This window comes from Peromyscus maniculatus, chromosome 1 (assembly GCF_049852395.1).
Source record: "Peromyscus maniculatus bairdii isolate BWxNUB_F1_BW_parent chromosome 1, HU_Pman_BW_mat_3.1, whole genome shotgun sequence".
In the NCBI taxonomy this organism is placed as follows: domain Eukaryota; kingdom Metazoa; phylum Chordata; class Mammalia; order Rodentia; family Cricetidae; genus Peromyscus; species Peromyscus maniculatus.
Window position 1 is genome coordinate 62948997 of NC_134852.1, and position 15175 is coordinate 62964171.

Below are 15175 nucleotides of genomic sequence, written 5' to 3' on the forward strand. Positions count from 1 at the left end.
CACTATTTTTCATAAAGTTTTAAACTCAGCATTTTCTGGAAAATCTAATTACTTCTGAAAATTATGGAAGATGGCAGTGCATGGCTGATCAAACAGGATTCATCTCAATAAGGCAGTTCTCAGAAGGAGTATATACTTATATAGACTTTCATTTAGTCAAGTGGCTGTAGGTATTCAGCTAGATAGTTTTACAATGCTGTAGATAAAAGATGAAATACATTCACGGTAAGATATGTTAATCACTGTCTTATATATTTTTACAATTTTCAAATATTCCCTCTACAATTGCTTTCTCAAACTGCTCACAGTTACAGAGGATTAAACTGAAAGTAGAATTGTGGCATATATTATATATACTAACTGCTTTGAAATAAAATTTTGTGCCAACCATTGTCTCTAAATTTATAATAAACCTCGTAGTTTTTATGACAGAAAGGATTTGGAAGAGTCTGGAGAACTATATTGACATTGGGTATGGTGACTTCATACCTTGGTCTTCATATTCAAGTTAGCTTTGCTGTCTGTATTTCTGAAATAGACAATACGACTGCAATAGACCTCATATGGAGTCATTCTGCACCCATGTTTGAAAGACCAAGGATACTGAATATTCTTTATTTCACCATTCATTCAAAGCTTAGGGTCTCAGCTTTGAAATCAGACAATATGTAACTCATAGCTTCACCCAAGCATGAAAGCCTCACCCTTGTGTGTCCCTGTGTTTAGTTTTTGAAATCAGTGAATTAACCCTTGAACATGGTGTCTTCAAAGGCATCAAGTTCAAACTCCTCATTCTAGGTACAAATAAAATCAATATTAGAATTATTTGGATATTTATTGGTGCCATTTAATTAATTAATAGTAAACTAACAAGTTCAATATACTTACTACCAACATAATTATTAAATACAGTCTTATTATGTATCTCTCTCATGTCAGATTCCATCTCCTCCTAAACTGTTCTGTCACAAAGAAGTGACCTGCTGCCAGTAAACAGCACCAGTTTTTGTCAAATTTGAAGAGCAGAATTTTAATACTAAGCAGTAACAGGGTACTAGGAATTCATGAGTGCTGTCTTTGTCCAAATTTTTTCACAGTGAAGACCTGACATGGTTTGACAGCTGAGGAAATGCTTTTCCTTTAAGTTAAGTTTTGATACCATGTACACTTTCATGCTGGTAATTCCACAAACTATGCAGAAAATGAGCTATTGCCTTTACTCATAAAACAGTGCTGTAGAGCAAAGGTATTCTGATGCTCATTGACCTTGATATGGATGTCTTCATAAAGTTGCTATAAGTTTGATAAGGAGTGGTTGATTTTTTCTAATTTCCTTATATCTTGTACTCTATTCTTGCATGAACCATATATTAACAAAAATCTAAACCCACAAAAATATATAAATTAGGTATACAATAGTGACTCATACCTTTAATCTCAGTGCTAGGGAGATAAAGACAGGCAGATCTCTGTGAATTTTAGGCCAGCCCGAACTATAGAGGGAGTTCTAGGACAGGTAGGACTACACAGAGAAACCCTGTCTTGAATAACAAACATACAAACAAACAAACCACAAACAAAGCAAAACAACAGAAAAGATATAGCAAGAGCATAAAATAAAATGGCAATCTTGCCAATTTCATTATTTTTAGACAGAAAACCCACCATACAGTACAAGAAATGCCCTAGCTATATTTTAAGTGCAATCAAGAGTTGTAAACACAGAAGTAAACACATTATACCATCTCTAGAGGAGCCACTTGGTTCCTTCTCTCATCACCGACCTCCTGTAGGGGCCAATGTGACACAGGGCCAATTCATGACTGATTGGCAGGCATGAAGTTCACCTCCCATAAGGAGAGCCTGGAGGTCAGCTGTAGGTGGTGGGAAGTAAGCCTGTTATCCACAGTGGAGGATTCTTGTTATGCAAGCATACATGCAGGCAAAATACTGTATACATAATAAATAAAAAAATCTTTTAAAAAACTCACTAGAAGCTCACTCTATTATAGACACTAACTCGAGGCTTGCACATATCCCATTGACTATGATATTGTTATCTACTCAAAAAGATGGTCTAGTAGGGATAAGAAGATATGTCATTTAAAGACAAAATGGTAACCATGTAAGTATGATGCTGTGGGCTTAGAAATGTTGACGTGTGGTTTAATCTCTAGAGCAGGAAAGGGTCTGTAATATAGAGGGAAGAATATGAGCTGGGTATAAGAAAAGTTTTAATTTCAATGAGTTTACAGAGGACACAATTAAGCTTATATCCCAGAACAGGCTAGATCAAGCTGAGATCACTTTTCTCAGATTCTTTATTTTTAATGCTGATACAGCTGAAGTTCCAATGAGCTATGAACCTCATCCAAAATCTTAATAGCATGCTGAGAGAGATTGTGGATTACTACCCAATCCTGTTCATGGATTAATAAACTTTGCATTGCATAATTTTGCACCCCTGAGTGTGAGGGAAGAATGCTTACATTTGTGGCATTCCTTCCTTTTTATTAACTATTTAAAACTCTACATTTATTCTTTTTCTGTTATGATGTTTACTGTAATAATTATAGGTTTATGTGAGGGTCATATGAGCACCAGCCTTATGGATCCTGTCTTTAGACTGAAATTTTCACTTATATTTGGTTTAATTTTATATTATTTCATTTCCTTTATATCTAGAAGCAATTTGTGACAGGATATATATCATATAGTCATGTAAATATATATTTTGTGTTTGGCATGTTGTACCATACAGAACTAAACAGAAAATCTCTATAATGTTTCCACAGTAATCATCGTACATTTAATTTCCTAGGTAATATTCATTATTAAGTGGTAATCACTTGTGTATAAATTTGAGTGTGCAAGCATTTTGTTGAGAATTGAAGAGAACAAGTGAGAAAGAAAGAGAAGCTCCTCTAAATCAAACTGAACCAAAAATAATCATTTTCAGTGTCAGAAATATGCTTCTAGTGTCATTGAAAGAAATGGCAGAATAATATTGTAAAGGAAATTGTTCTTATTAAACATGGTTATACTTTCCTCAGTAAAAAGAAAGCTTTAAAAAAGTTATATTGATATTATACAAGATATATAAAAAATGGAAATGGATATTTTTTGTGTGATGCCAACACAGAGGGTTTGATTAGACTATACAACTGAGATTCTATGGATGGTGGCAGGTTGAGAGGCCAATCTCACCAAAAAATTGACAATATTAATTTTGTATTGTTTTCCAAACAGTTCAAAATTGTTTCTTTCAGTTATAAGTTTTACTATATCATTTTTTTCATGTATTTTGGTCCTAGTTTTCAAATTCCAGCATTTATTCTAAAAGATGATTTCTATTCTCACACAAGTCATGTGGATGCTAATTGGGGTATATAGAGACATGCTTTGTATTTGATTAAAATGAATAATCTTTTATGCTGAATTTCATTGTGAGATACATTTATACCTCACTACTGCAAATCCTCAGAGGAGAATTCCAATCTTTACAACAGTTCCTTGAGTGAAGTTTGTGGTGCTATTTACTGCTTAGCACTGTCTTCAGAAAAAAGAGAAATAGATACTACTAAACACAAAATTTACTTATTTCATGCACTATAATTTAAATATTACTTGGTGCCAATGTGTATGAAAAGTATGGTAGAAGAGATTTTTATTTCTGACCTATCTTGATGCAAATGCCTTATTGTGTACGTAATTTATATCAAATCAAGGAAGAATACAAATCAAAGCTTGTATTTTCTTGCATTATAATGATGCTGTGTGTGGTTAATTTGAGTCTGGGAGGCAACTGTTGATAAAACACTTTAAGAATTTACTGCCAGCTGCTTTCAAAGATGGCATGTGTGAATATAGTATGTAACTTAACTAGATTATACATGTACATAAAGTTTAAAATTGAATAAATTTATATTTGCAGAAAGTTAACACAGCATATATTTATAATTAACTTTAAAATGAGAATTGATAAGTAACTACTTTTCCTAATTTGTATACAAAGAAGAGTTATGTACCTTATTTTTAATTTCAAACATTAAATTCTGAATTGTTCAATAAGTTGTATGCATTAAATGTTCCCAAAGAACATCAGTATAACATTCTAAAGCCATGAATCTATAATCAGTTTCAAAATAATCATCTTCCTGGCAGGTGCAATCCTGATGTCACACTCTCAAAGATAAAAGTGACTCATAAGGAATTCAAAGGTGATTGTATTGGGGTTTAGTCTGTGAAGGTACCTATCCTAGTAATAATCTCTTTTCAAATTTGGCTGTCAGACTATTGAAATAGTAGAATCAAGAAATTGGGATTTCCCTCAACCCTCTAATGAAAACTGAGGGACTATTTCTGGACCTCTTTGTCCCACTTCCCAATGAGGCTCCAGTGGATTAATTTCCTTTTTCAGTGTTTCACTGCTAACTTGGCCTCTTCTTGTCTTATGGAAGAAGGGTGGCTGAGCCCGGCTCATTAGGGTGGTCAGATCCTAGGTACTGACAGGAATGGATCTGGTAACAGCTGCTGGGAGGAAGGACATGGAAGAAGAGGGGGGATTTTTCCATTTCAGAAATGACTTTCATTGATTGAAGTAAAAATGATGGTCTGTGGAGTACACGATGAGGGATCCTGGAATACAGAGAGGTGGGTCAGGAGCCAAGGGCCTTTCCTCCTGCTAGCTTTTTATTAAGAAAGCCAAAATTGCCATCTTTCTATGGTGACATGGGGCTAGAGTGTAAAATCTGAACTTTGTTCTTGCAGGAAGACCAAGGAAGAATATTAACCTCAGTGCTATTTGCTTTAACCTTGCAGTCAGCAGGAGTTGCTCTGGGGGCTGTGGAGCACAGGATATATAAAAGGTATTTATTGTCTTCCATTTACCATTTAGTTTTATGTTCAGAGAGGAAAAATGACAGTCTTAACTACATTTTGACTACTTTTCTGTTCTGCAGGTTTGGATCAGGAAGGCACAGCTCATTGTGTTTGCTGCCATTAGTTTACCCATTCCTGTTTGCAGCCAGTATAAAACTGATGCATTTTTAACCTTGTGGTCTTGTTGATACTGAAATGCTACTCTAGGTTTAATTTTATCTATCCATGGAGGCCAGCTTGAAAACAAGTTATGAACACGGTAAAGATTTTTTATTACTTTGCTTAGAAATGATCTCTGTGATGGGTTGAATGAAAATAGCCCCTGTAAGCTCATAGGAAGTGTCACTACTAAAAGGTGTATCCTTATTGGAGTAGGTGTGGCCTTGTTGAAGGAAATGTGTCACTGGAGGTACACTTTGAGGTTTCACATGCTCTATCTAGACCCAGTGTCTCTATTCCTGCTTCCTGCTGATCCAGATGTAGAGCTCTCAGCTACCTCTTCAGGACAATGTCTCCCTGCATGCTGCCATGTCCTGTAATGCTGATAATGAATTAAACCTCTGAACTCTAATACAGCTCCAATTAAATGTTTTCCTTTATAAGAGTTTGTATGTTTACAGTGTCTCTTTTCACAGCAATAGAAACCCTAAGACAGAGACTGGGGTATTGTTGAATAGGCCTGACCATGGTATTATTTGGAGGAATGTGAACTTTGGGACTTTGAATTAGGAAAGCAGATGAATGCTTTAAGTGGGACTAAATGAGTCACACTAGTAGGGTCATGGAAGACAGTAGTGCTGGGGTGAGTTGAACTGTGGGGCCTGGTTCAAGAGGTCTCAGGGGAGGAGAATATTAATTTGTGGCCTAGACAAAATTATTGTGATATTTTGGTGAAGAATGTGACTACTTTCTGCTCTTGTTAAAAATATCTGCCTGAGCCTAAATTAAAGAGCTATGGATTAAAAGCTTTGTCAGAGGAGATTTCAAGACAGCCTAGTATTGAATGTCTTGCTTGGTTGTTAGTGGCCACACTTATACAGATCTATAATGAAATAGAGCAAGCTAAGCAAGTAAAAATACAAAATATACAGTATGAGGAGAAAAGGAGCACCAGGAAGTATAAACAGATTAAAGAAAAACCTTATGCTACATGGAGTGAATGGAGTAGTTATTTTGGAGAAAGATCCCAGCTAACTAAGCTTCCAACTTGTGAAAATAAATTTAAGAAAAGGTTAGGGAAAGGCCTGGTGGTACAGAACTTTAATCCCAGCACTCAGAATTCAGAGGCAGCAGATCTCAGAGTTTGAGGCCAGCCTTGTCTACTGAATGAGTTCCAGAGCAGCTAGGCCTAGACAATAAAGGAAACCATTGAAAACAGAAAGCTGGTGTGCTTGAATTAAGGGATTGTGTTCCAGCCCTACCAAGCAGCAGAACTTAGCAGTTTTGGTCATGTGATTCTGGCTTTAGAGTCCAGGATAGAGGAAAGGGGTTATAGGATCTCTGTCCATGCCTAAGGAAAGCAACTGAGGATATGAGTCAAGGGTGTTCTGAATGGAGGCCTAGAAAGGTCATTGTATGAAGCTGTGGAGTTGATGCCTGGATTGTCTTGGAGACTTCAAGATGTTGGGGATGCCAGAGCTGTGGGATACCTCCGTAGGAAACCTGATAACATGAAGTAGAACCAGCCCAAGAGAAAAAGATGCCTGTTGCAGTTGACAAAACTGAAAGGAGTTGGAGATCATAAGAGAGTTTTGACATCAGACACGGAGATGCAGAGTTTGGAGTTTGCCAACCTTGCTTTTGTCCAGCATCTCCTTGTTATGCTTCCTGTCCTCTCTTTTGGAATGATAATATATATAATCTGTGTCATTATATGTTAGAAGTATGTGATCTGTCTTTTTCATTTTGATTTTTACAAGGGATTACAGTTAGGAAATTACATGAGTCTCGGAAGAGACTTTGAACTTTGGATTTTTAAACAGAGCTGATACTATTATAGGCTGTTGGGACTTTCAAAGTTGTACTAAATGCGTTTTGCATTATGATATGGTTACATGCCTATGTGGGGCAGGATATGGAATATGGTGATTTGAATGAAAATGGCCCCCATGAGATCATAGGCAGTGGCACTATTAGGAGGTGTGGCCATGTTGGAGGAAGTGTAGTAATGAGGGTGTGCTTTAAGGTTTCAGATGTTCAAGCTACACCCAGTGTCACTGTCTCTTTTTCTCTTTGTCTGTCTCTGTCTCTCTGCTGACTGCCAATCCAGATGTAGAGTTCTCAGCTCCTTCTCCAGCACCATGTCTGCCTGCATGTTGTCATACTTCCCACCATGCTGATAATGGACTAAACATCTGAACTGTAAGTAAGTCCCCAATTAAGTGTTTTCCTTGATAAGAGTTCCCATGGTCACGGTGTCTCTTCACAGCAATAGAAACTCTAGGAAAGTCTCTTTATAATATTATTATATCTTATTTGCATACTTACCAAGTTATTACAGAAGAGAAATCATTTAATTTTTCTCAGGAGTAGACATGTTGATTTTCATGTTTCAAATGGTACCTAGGATGTGAGTAGCTACAGAGGGCCAGAATATTTTTAGTACCCTTCTTTTCTGCCTAGAATTCCCTGAAAGGGTAGCAGTGATCACAATATTGTAACATAAGGAGCTCACAGAGTTTGGGGTGTTTAGGGTGGTTAACATGAAAGTAGAAGTATTCTCTTTGGCACCTCCACAGTGACTGTTTCCTTGGTTGGGCAACTATCTAAGGGAGAGTGATGCATTTTGAGTTCTCTACTTTTCAGAAACTTTATCAAGCTTTGGATTTTGTGACAAGTAGCCAGAGGCTTAGACTATTTGTACAACAATGAGAATTTTTATTTCTATTTATAAAGAAGAAAGATCCAGTGATTTTAAAATTATTGCATTCTCTGTGAATCTGAATGTCAGTAGATCACGGATACAGCTAGGGTGCTCTTCATTCCATTCATGGAGTATGGAAGTGTTTTGAATAATTACTTTCTTTAAACAGCTGATACATAATTAGTACCATTCAAGACTCATAGAGGAGCTATGATTTATACAAAGCAATTGATCTTGGTCCCTCAAGCACAATTTTTCTCCTGGTTGAAAATATGAGGTGTGAACCTGTTGTGATGTTCAAATATCTCTTTCCAATGCCCCAAATATTCCCACTGATAGTGCTTTATAAAAGATAAGTCTGTGGAATGGAAATTGTAAGTGACATCCTCAGTGCTATGATGTTCAGGTTTGAATCTCTTGAATCTAGGTGCAAGTTACTCACAAATCAGGCTCATTTTTAAACACTGTATTTTACATTATTGCTCAGATTTTTTTCATTGGATGCTTGGTCAGGTCACCTGCAGAATGTGATCCTGCAGAGGCTCAGAAAACAAAGCTACAATGCTCACACTATTTAGATGCAGGAGTAATATAAATACCTACAATGCCTCATGAGCAAGATTATGTCAAGTGGTTGTATTAATTGTCAATAACAGACTAAATTTCCTGGAGAAAGGTCCTCAATGTGGGAAAGATTTGGTCCAATAAGAATTAGAAGGCATGATGGTATATGTTAGTCCACAATGGTAAGAGCTCAGGGCAACAGCTTCTTACATGTTGGTGGGTCAGGGCAGGTACAGAATCAGAGTGTTCTGCCCCATAACCATGACGTCCAGGTGAAGATCTCATGTTCCAAAATTTCGAAAGTTTCCACAAACAGTGCCACCAGTTGGAGATTAGATATTCAAACACAAGAGCCTGCAGTCGTGATTTTATATTCACACCACAACTGTGGCCAGTAGCAAGAAGACAGCAATCTCAAAAGGACACTTTAGAGCAGTGTTTTGAGATTTCAATTAGAGAGGAAAAAGAGAGCAGAGTGAATAGTATAGGAAGAGCTGGTTGAATAACTTCCCATGGCTCTATACTCTAGGGATTGTCCCTCATTTAAAGGAATCTGGCCCTTGGAGATCAAAGCTGAAGAACATGCCTTCCAGTGAGTTATCTGCCTGTCAGTGGTTTCTTCCTGGATGAGCTCTTGGCAGTCTCTCCAGTCTAGAGGCACACAGTGTCTTCTAAGGGAGAAATGTGCTTTTCATTTAGCTTGTGCCATTTTTATAACCAAAGTATCATTATATATAATGAATTTCATTCACTCATATGTGATGTGAATATTGATCAAATGTGTATATGCAGGACTTCCAATCAGCTCTCAGCCTTTATTCATCTTCAAGGCAAAAATACAATCACCTTCCTACTGCCTTAATTCTTCACTCACTACTGTTTTCAATGTTTAAAAAACTATTGGCTTATTTACCTATTTCCCAACATGGATCCATGGTGCAGAATCTGGTCACAATGACACAAATGGAGAAGGCAGAGTTTTTTCACCTTCTTAAGCAGAACACACACATATATACAGAGCATGTACACACACACACACACACACACACACACACACACACACACACACACTTCCTTCTCCTTATTAATCTTGTTACAGATTTTCTTCCTCAACTATGTCTGAAATTTCTGTCACGAGAGAACTGTTTCCTGCAGAGAATATTTGTGGAGATTGTAGCCACTTAGCAGGGAACATGAGCACAGATATATTAAGTTAATACATTTCTAAAAACTTTACTTTGTGGGGAAAAGGCAGTAGATGAAACTGTGGAGTGAATGGGCCATCAGTTTTCCAAGAGCCTGTGCAGAGTGACAGGATTAATCCTGACAGCCATGAGCATCCTTGCTGGATGGGAGGCTCAGAAACCCACTGTGCCTTCAGGACTTAGTCACAGTTGCTGTTTAGGGCAGTCTACACCTGTTCCCAAAGGGTGTACATTATTATGGTCCTTATTAACTCCAGTGGACCCACAGGCAGGCTGCCTGCCAAGCATTGGAGTCATAATTTACATGTGCTTTAGACAGCTCTTTATCACGTAACTTCTGAGTTTAAGAAGAAGAGATTTTATAGTAGTTCTGACATTCATTGGATTGCTGGGTTTAATGGAGTAGGTAACAAAAAATTTTTGTCTTGGTTTTAGAAACTTTGTTTTAGATTAATCTTTTTAGTCTCTTACCACTAGGGCTTTTTGCATTGTTTGGTTTTTCAAAAACTTGCTTGCCAAATAACTTATCATTGAAAGTGACCATCTGAAATTGATCTCTATTTAAGACCTCTATGTTAAGTCTTATTGCTTTGTGTTCTTAAAGTGGCTCTAAATAGATTAAGACCTTAAACTCACACAGGGGCAATGTGGAGGGAGATGGATAGAGGAACCTCTACTATATATACACAATATAAGTATAAATGTGATGAAGTTGCTGTGTTTCCTATCAATGAAGCAATGAAAGTTCACAACATATTTCATTTATGTCATGAAGTAGTTTAAATAAGTAGTTTAAAATCACTACCCATATGAGTAACAAGTGGTTTATGAATGATTATTGTCTCTGTCTCTGTTGTCTTTCTGTGCCTCTGTCTGGCTCTGTTTCTTTCTCTCCTCCTCCTCTTTTGTTTCTGTTTAGTTTTACATTTCATATATATATATATATATATATATATATATATATATATATGTGTGTGTGTGTGTGTATATATATATATATATATATATATACACATACATACATACATACATATGCATATGTATATATCCTTTGTCCTCTAACTCTGCCTTGGAGAGCCAGCCTCCAAGGCAGCACTCTGGGCTCCAAGAAAAATACAGAGTGTTGGTAAAGCTGTGACTTTTCTATCTGAGGGCAAGGGAAAAATGATAACACTCACACATTCTCTTGATGGTTCCTTTATTCTCCTTCATTCTCTCTTTCTCATTGTTTATATATCCCAACAAAATCAGGCAATATAAGAGCCATAAAAAGGTTACATTCCATAGGTAAAGGCATGAGTTGAAGCAGAGTCATCTCAAAAACTCTCATGCAATATATCTAAGCAGCCTTTCATGTGTAAGCAAGGAGCATATTTTCTCAGCCAACACTTTTACTGACAGACTGTAAATTTTAGTTATAAAGAAGGAATCAATTACTTTATTATCTATCTTGAGAGGAAATATTATAAGGACTTATAAAGAAATCGTAAACGTAAATTGCTGAAGAGCCCAAGAAGATGAGAAAATTGCATACTTGCAACCTATCTGAGTATATAGCTACTTCCCCCCCGGCATTCTTTCAAGTAGGGACATTAAAGCAATTCATGACCATGTAAACATTTTACACTAAAACTCTACAATCAGAAATCATATATTCTGAATTCTCTTTAAACCCTAGAGTTGACTGTTGAGTACTGAGTTTCAGAAAAATGATGGTAGGGATATCATAGATTCTCTAGTTCATGTTTGGGTACCTTATATCTTTTAGTATAAGCTCAGTTGGCACTTTCAACAATGCTTTAAATCTCAAAATATCTTTTCTGTTTGGTGTGTAGCTCCTGACTATCAAAGAAAAACCTATAGCCCTGTTTTTGGGGCTATAGAGTCAAATTATTTTCTGTAACCCTTACTAGGCAGAATTATTTGCACAAACTGAGGTCAGGAATGAATATAAATAATTAATCATTTGCCAGCTAGCAATAATTGTGGTGTTTTGTATTTATGACATAGCTAAACAGATCAGTTTGCCCTTGTGGAATAAAGATTGATTTTCTGGGAATGTTTATCTTAAAGACCATTAACAAGTCCTCTGGTCTAATATCAAACTATTTTGAAGCTTAGTTCCACCTAATGGTGCAAAAGAAATCTGTGCCTGGCTTCTGGACTCAAATGTTTTCCTGAATCATAAATCTAAGCTGTGATATAGAGCAGCTCCTTAGTTGGCCTAACTATAAAACATATCCTAGTATTTATTCTCATTCAGCAAATCTTTGTATCAATTAGACAATAAAGCTGAAGTAGGAATCATCTTCATGACAATCCACAGATAATAATGCCCAGAATATTGGAATGTATTCATGAGATAAACACACTACAATACAGGCAGTGGGGAACTCTCCAGATCCATAAACATCATATTGGATACCAGGTAAAGATTGTAACAGCAAACATGTGAAGGTATCACAGAAAAAAAAGATGTTCTGGACTCTGTAGACTTGTGGCCTTGCTTAAAAAGGTAAATAGCCATCAGAGAGTTTTTCTTCTTGTGAACTGACACCTAGAACCTTAATTGCCACTTTCTGTTCCTGTGACAGGGCTATCAGCACTTCCCTAAATTCCCTAATTCTGTCAAGGAGAAGAAGACACAGAAGACTGCCTCATACATCAGTACTTCCCAATTGTGAGTACAAAAGTACTTGCCATCTCTCAAAACCTAGAAATAACCAACTGATTGTGGCTTATACCTGTGCCATTCCAAGAAAAGATGCTTGTTCTGTGAGTTTCACGCCTTGGAAATTAGAGAATTATTCAGAAGAACTCTTGTAAGGAAAGAAATGTATATCCTTGAAGATCACCAAAAGCTTGTCCAAATACTTGAAAACCTTTCATGATGGAGCTCTTTAGGTGTGCACAAAGCAAGAGCTTTTTCCTAAAGACAAATATGCAGTTATTAGAATAAACTCTTTTGACTTAGTTAAAATAATTTTAGGTACATAGTCTCTACAGTATGTTCTCGTACATTCTAGGGAAGCATCCATTCTCCACTCACTCACAAGAATTGGAACTTTGAAGAATTACTTTGAGTAAGAGATAAAATTAGAAGAGCTGGAAATACACCAGAAAATGTGCCTTTGACTCAAGGCTAGAACACTGGTGACTGCTTGTACTCAGAGACAGATGATCTGGAATTGATTGACTCTGTACAGAGAAAGAAATAGAAGTGTGTCACAGGGAGATCAGTTTGCTTACATGAATCCAACCTAAGGTGAGAAGCCCCAGCTCTTCTTGAATAAAAAGGAGTTCCTCCTCGTTCTCGGCATAACAATAATCAGGCTCTCCATTCTGCACAGGGATTATAATATGAGTGACATGATATTCTTCCCTTACCTGACAAGAGAAAACAACTTGTTACAATTCCCTGGCACTGTCAATCCCACTCTCTCACAGCACAAGTAAGTGAAGACCCCACCCCAGTGAATGACTCTCATCCTTCTCCCTCACCTCAGTGTTTCTCCACTTTTACTGCCCCAGTGCTTTGCTGTGCCGGAGACAACATATGAAAAGCCTGACGTGTTGCCAGTGGAATCTGTGCTGGAGATACCAGAGAATGAAGACATCAATCCCTCTGGGCCTGCCCCACCAGATATTCTACTAAGCCTGCCTTCTGTGGGCCAGCGAGAAAACAACCCTTGTTTTCACCCATCCAGCTGTTACTGGTTCTTGTAATCCTCCTCTTCTATTTGCTCTCTATGGTTTTCTTTCTCTCTCCTGCGGTGGTTTCCATGAAATTAGAAATGATATTGAAATTGTGTCAATGGCAAGAGTTAAAGCTGTTATACAGGTCATGGGGGAAACCCAGAAGGCTGGTGGCAGAAAACTGTAGATGGAGTGACATATAGATAGGATAAAAGACAAGAGTTGTCCAGAACTAGTTAGAAGACAACTTGGTGAATTATAGAGAGATGAAGAAGGACTTAAGCTGACAGGAAGCTGGCAGTCTGGTACTTTAAACCATTGCTTGTACTTCTGTGCTTTCTGAGAAACTGCAAGTAGATGGCCTCTGGGGTGATTACCTCAGATGGTCTGATAATTATTAATCTGCAAAAGAATAAGCTGGTATGCTTTGGCTTTCTTCCTGGGAACTTCTATGTGCAATCAAAGGGCACGGGGTACACTTTGCTGATTTACAAAAAGAACTTTTGAAACTATTGTGGAGAACTCAATCACCTGTTGACTTTTCTCACCCCCTATTTCCTTGTATTATTACAATAAAAGACTGGGGTTGAGTCAGATCAGGAAAAGGCAGAGAAAACGCACATCTCCAGATCTCACAAGACTTGTCAGCTTGACCAACTCCTGTGTTCCAGTTTTTTCTTGTGCCTGCCAGACATTCCTGCCCTTTGAGACCCTCAAAACTGCTGAGGCTGGACCCCAGCATTGCTGGGTACTCTATGAAGGCAGAGATGATAAGATGAACCTGATATGATGTCCCTCTTAGCACATCCTGGCCTAGGTTCTTCCCTGCAGCAGCCAGTAGGTCTGCTCTGGGGTCTTGAGGTATTTAATTTATTATTCCAAGGCTTACCACAGAATAGGTGGTCAGACAAGGCCACAGAAGGAATTGAGTCCTCCTTCTTTTAGAATTAGTCAATATGCCTGTCTCCATGTCTCATACCTGACATTCTGCTTGCCAGCCTGCCTGCTTTTACTTCAATATCTCACTCTGTATATGAGCCAGGTTTGAACTTGTAGGAAGCCTCCAGCCCCAGTTTGCCAATGACTGGGGTCACAGGCATTAGCCACCACTAGAGTGAAAATTTCTAATTATAGCATTGAAGCAAATTGTTCAATTCAAGGGACTTTGAAAAGCAACCAAATGCAAACTCATCAAATTCAAGGTGGCCAGGCCTTGCCATCCATGGTTCCTTCTGTGGAGTGATATGTATGGACACAGCCCCTGGATATGTTTTCTTGGAGTCATGGAAAGCAAAGGGGGAAGAAACAATCTGAGATCAAGAAGGAGTTTTCATATCTTTACCAGGGTACCACATAAGACTCCGCATGTTTCTAGTCCTGTCTTGGTATTGTTTTTCCTTGCAGAATGGAGGAACTGATCCCATAAATCCTTTGGAAGGACCACAGGGCAGAGGCCTTAGGAGTTCTGAACTGCAATGGAAAAGAGAGAGAAGTCTGAGGTTACAGGGCCTGGTGTCCCTGAGCAGAACTCAGCCTGGCAGCCTAGAGGAAAAACATGAAGTCATCAGCATTCCCTCCAGCAGCACATTCCTCACTTTCAGGACCCATGATGGAACCACACAGCAGGCAGGGATTTTCTTCTCCAAACTCTGGCCACAGGTGAGTGGGAGCTGTGAGAGTGGACTTTACCAGCTTGAGTGGATGGAACAACATATTTCTAGGTGTGACTATGAGTTGGTTGTAAAAAAAAATGTCCATGTGAGTTCACAGACTCAGTGGGCAAAGTCCCCTCTCAACTCAGGTAGGTAACATGAAGGCACATGGGAGATAAACAGGACAAACAGGCAGAGAAAATGTAAACTTCCGCTGTGTCTCTCTGGATATAAACAAATGTTCTTTATCTGTGGTACATATGTCCAGGTCAGCTGGCTTCTAGACTCTCAAGTCTGGACTTACGTTTCCCTGG

General features: G+C 37.9%; 1 pseudogene across 1 annotated transcript in view; it reads left to right on the forward strand.

Moving 5' to 3' along the window:
* LOC143267056 (large ribosomal subunit protein eL13 pseudogene) overlaps window positions 1–15175 on the forward strand; it is a 75487-nt pseudogene that overhangs the window by 42872 nt on the left and 17440 nt on the right. The window contains exons 3-6 of the transcript XR_013041995.1: window positions 4771–4868; window positions 4962–5140; window positions 7151–7242; window positions 12108–14868. The product of XR_013041995.1 is annotated as a large ribosomal subunit protein eL13 pseudogene (transcript). The remainder of the gene's footprint in view (window positions 1–4770; window positions 4869–4961; window positions 5141–7150; window positions 7243–12107; window positions 14869–15175) is intronic.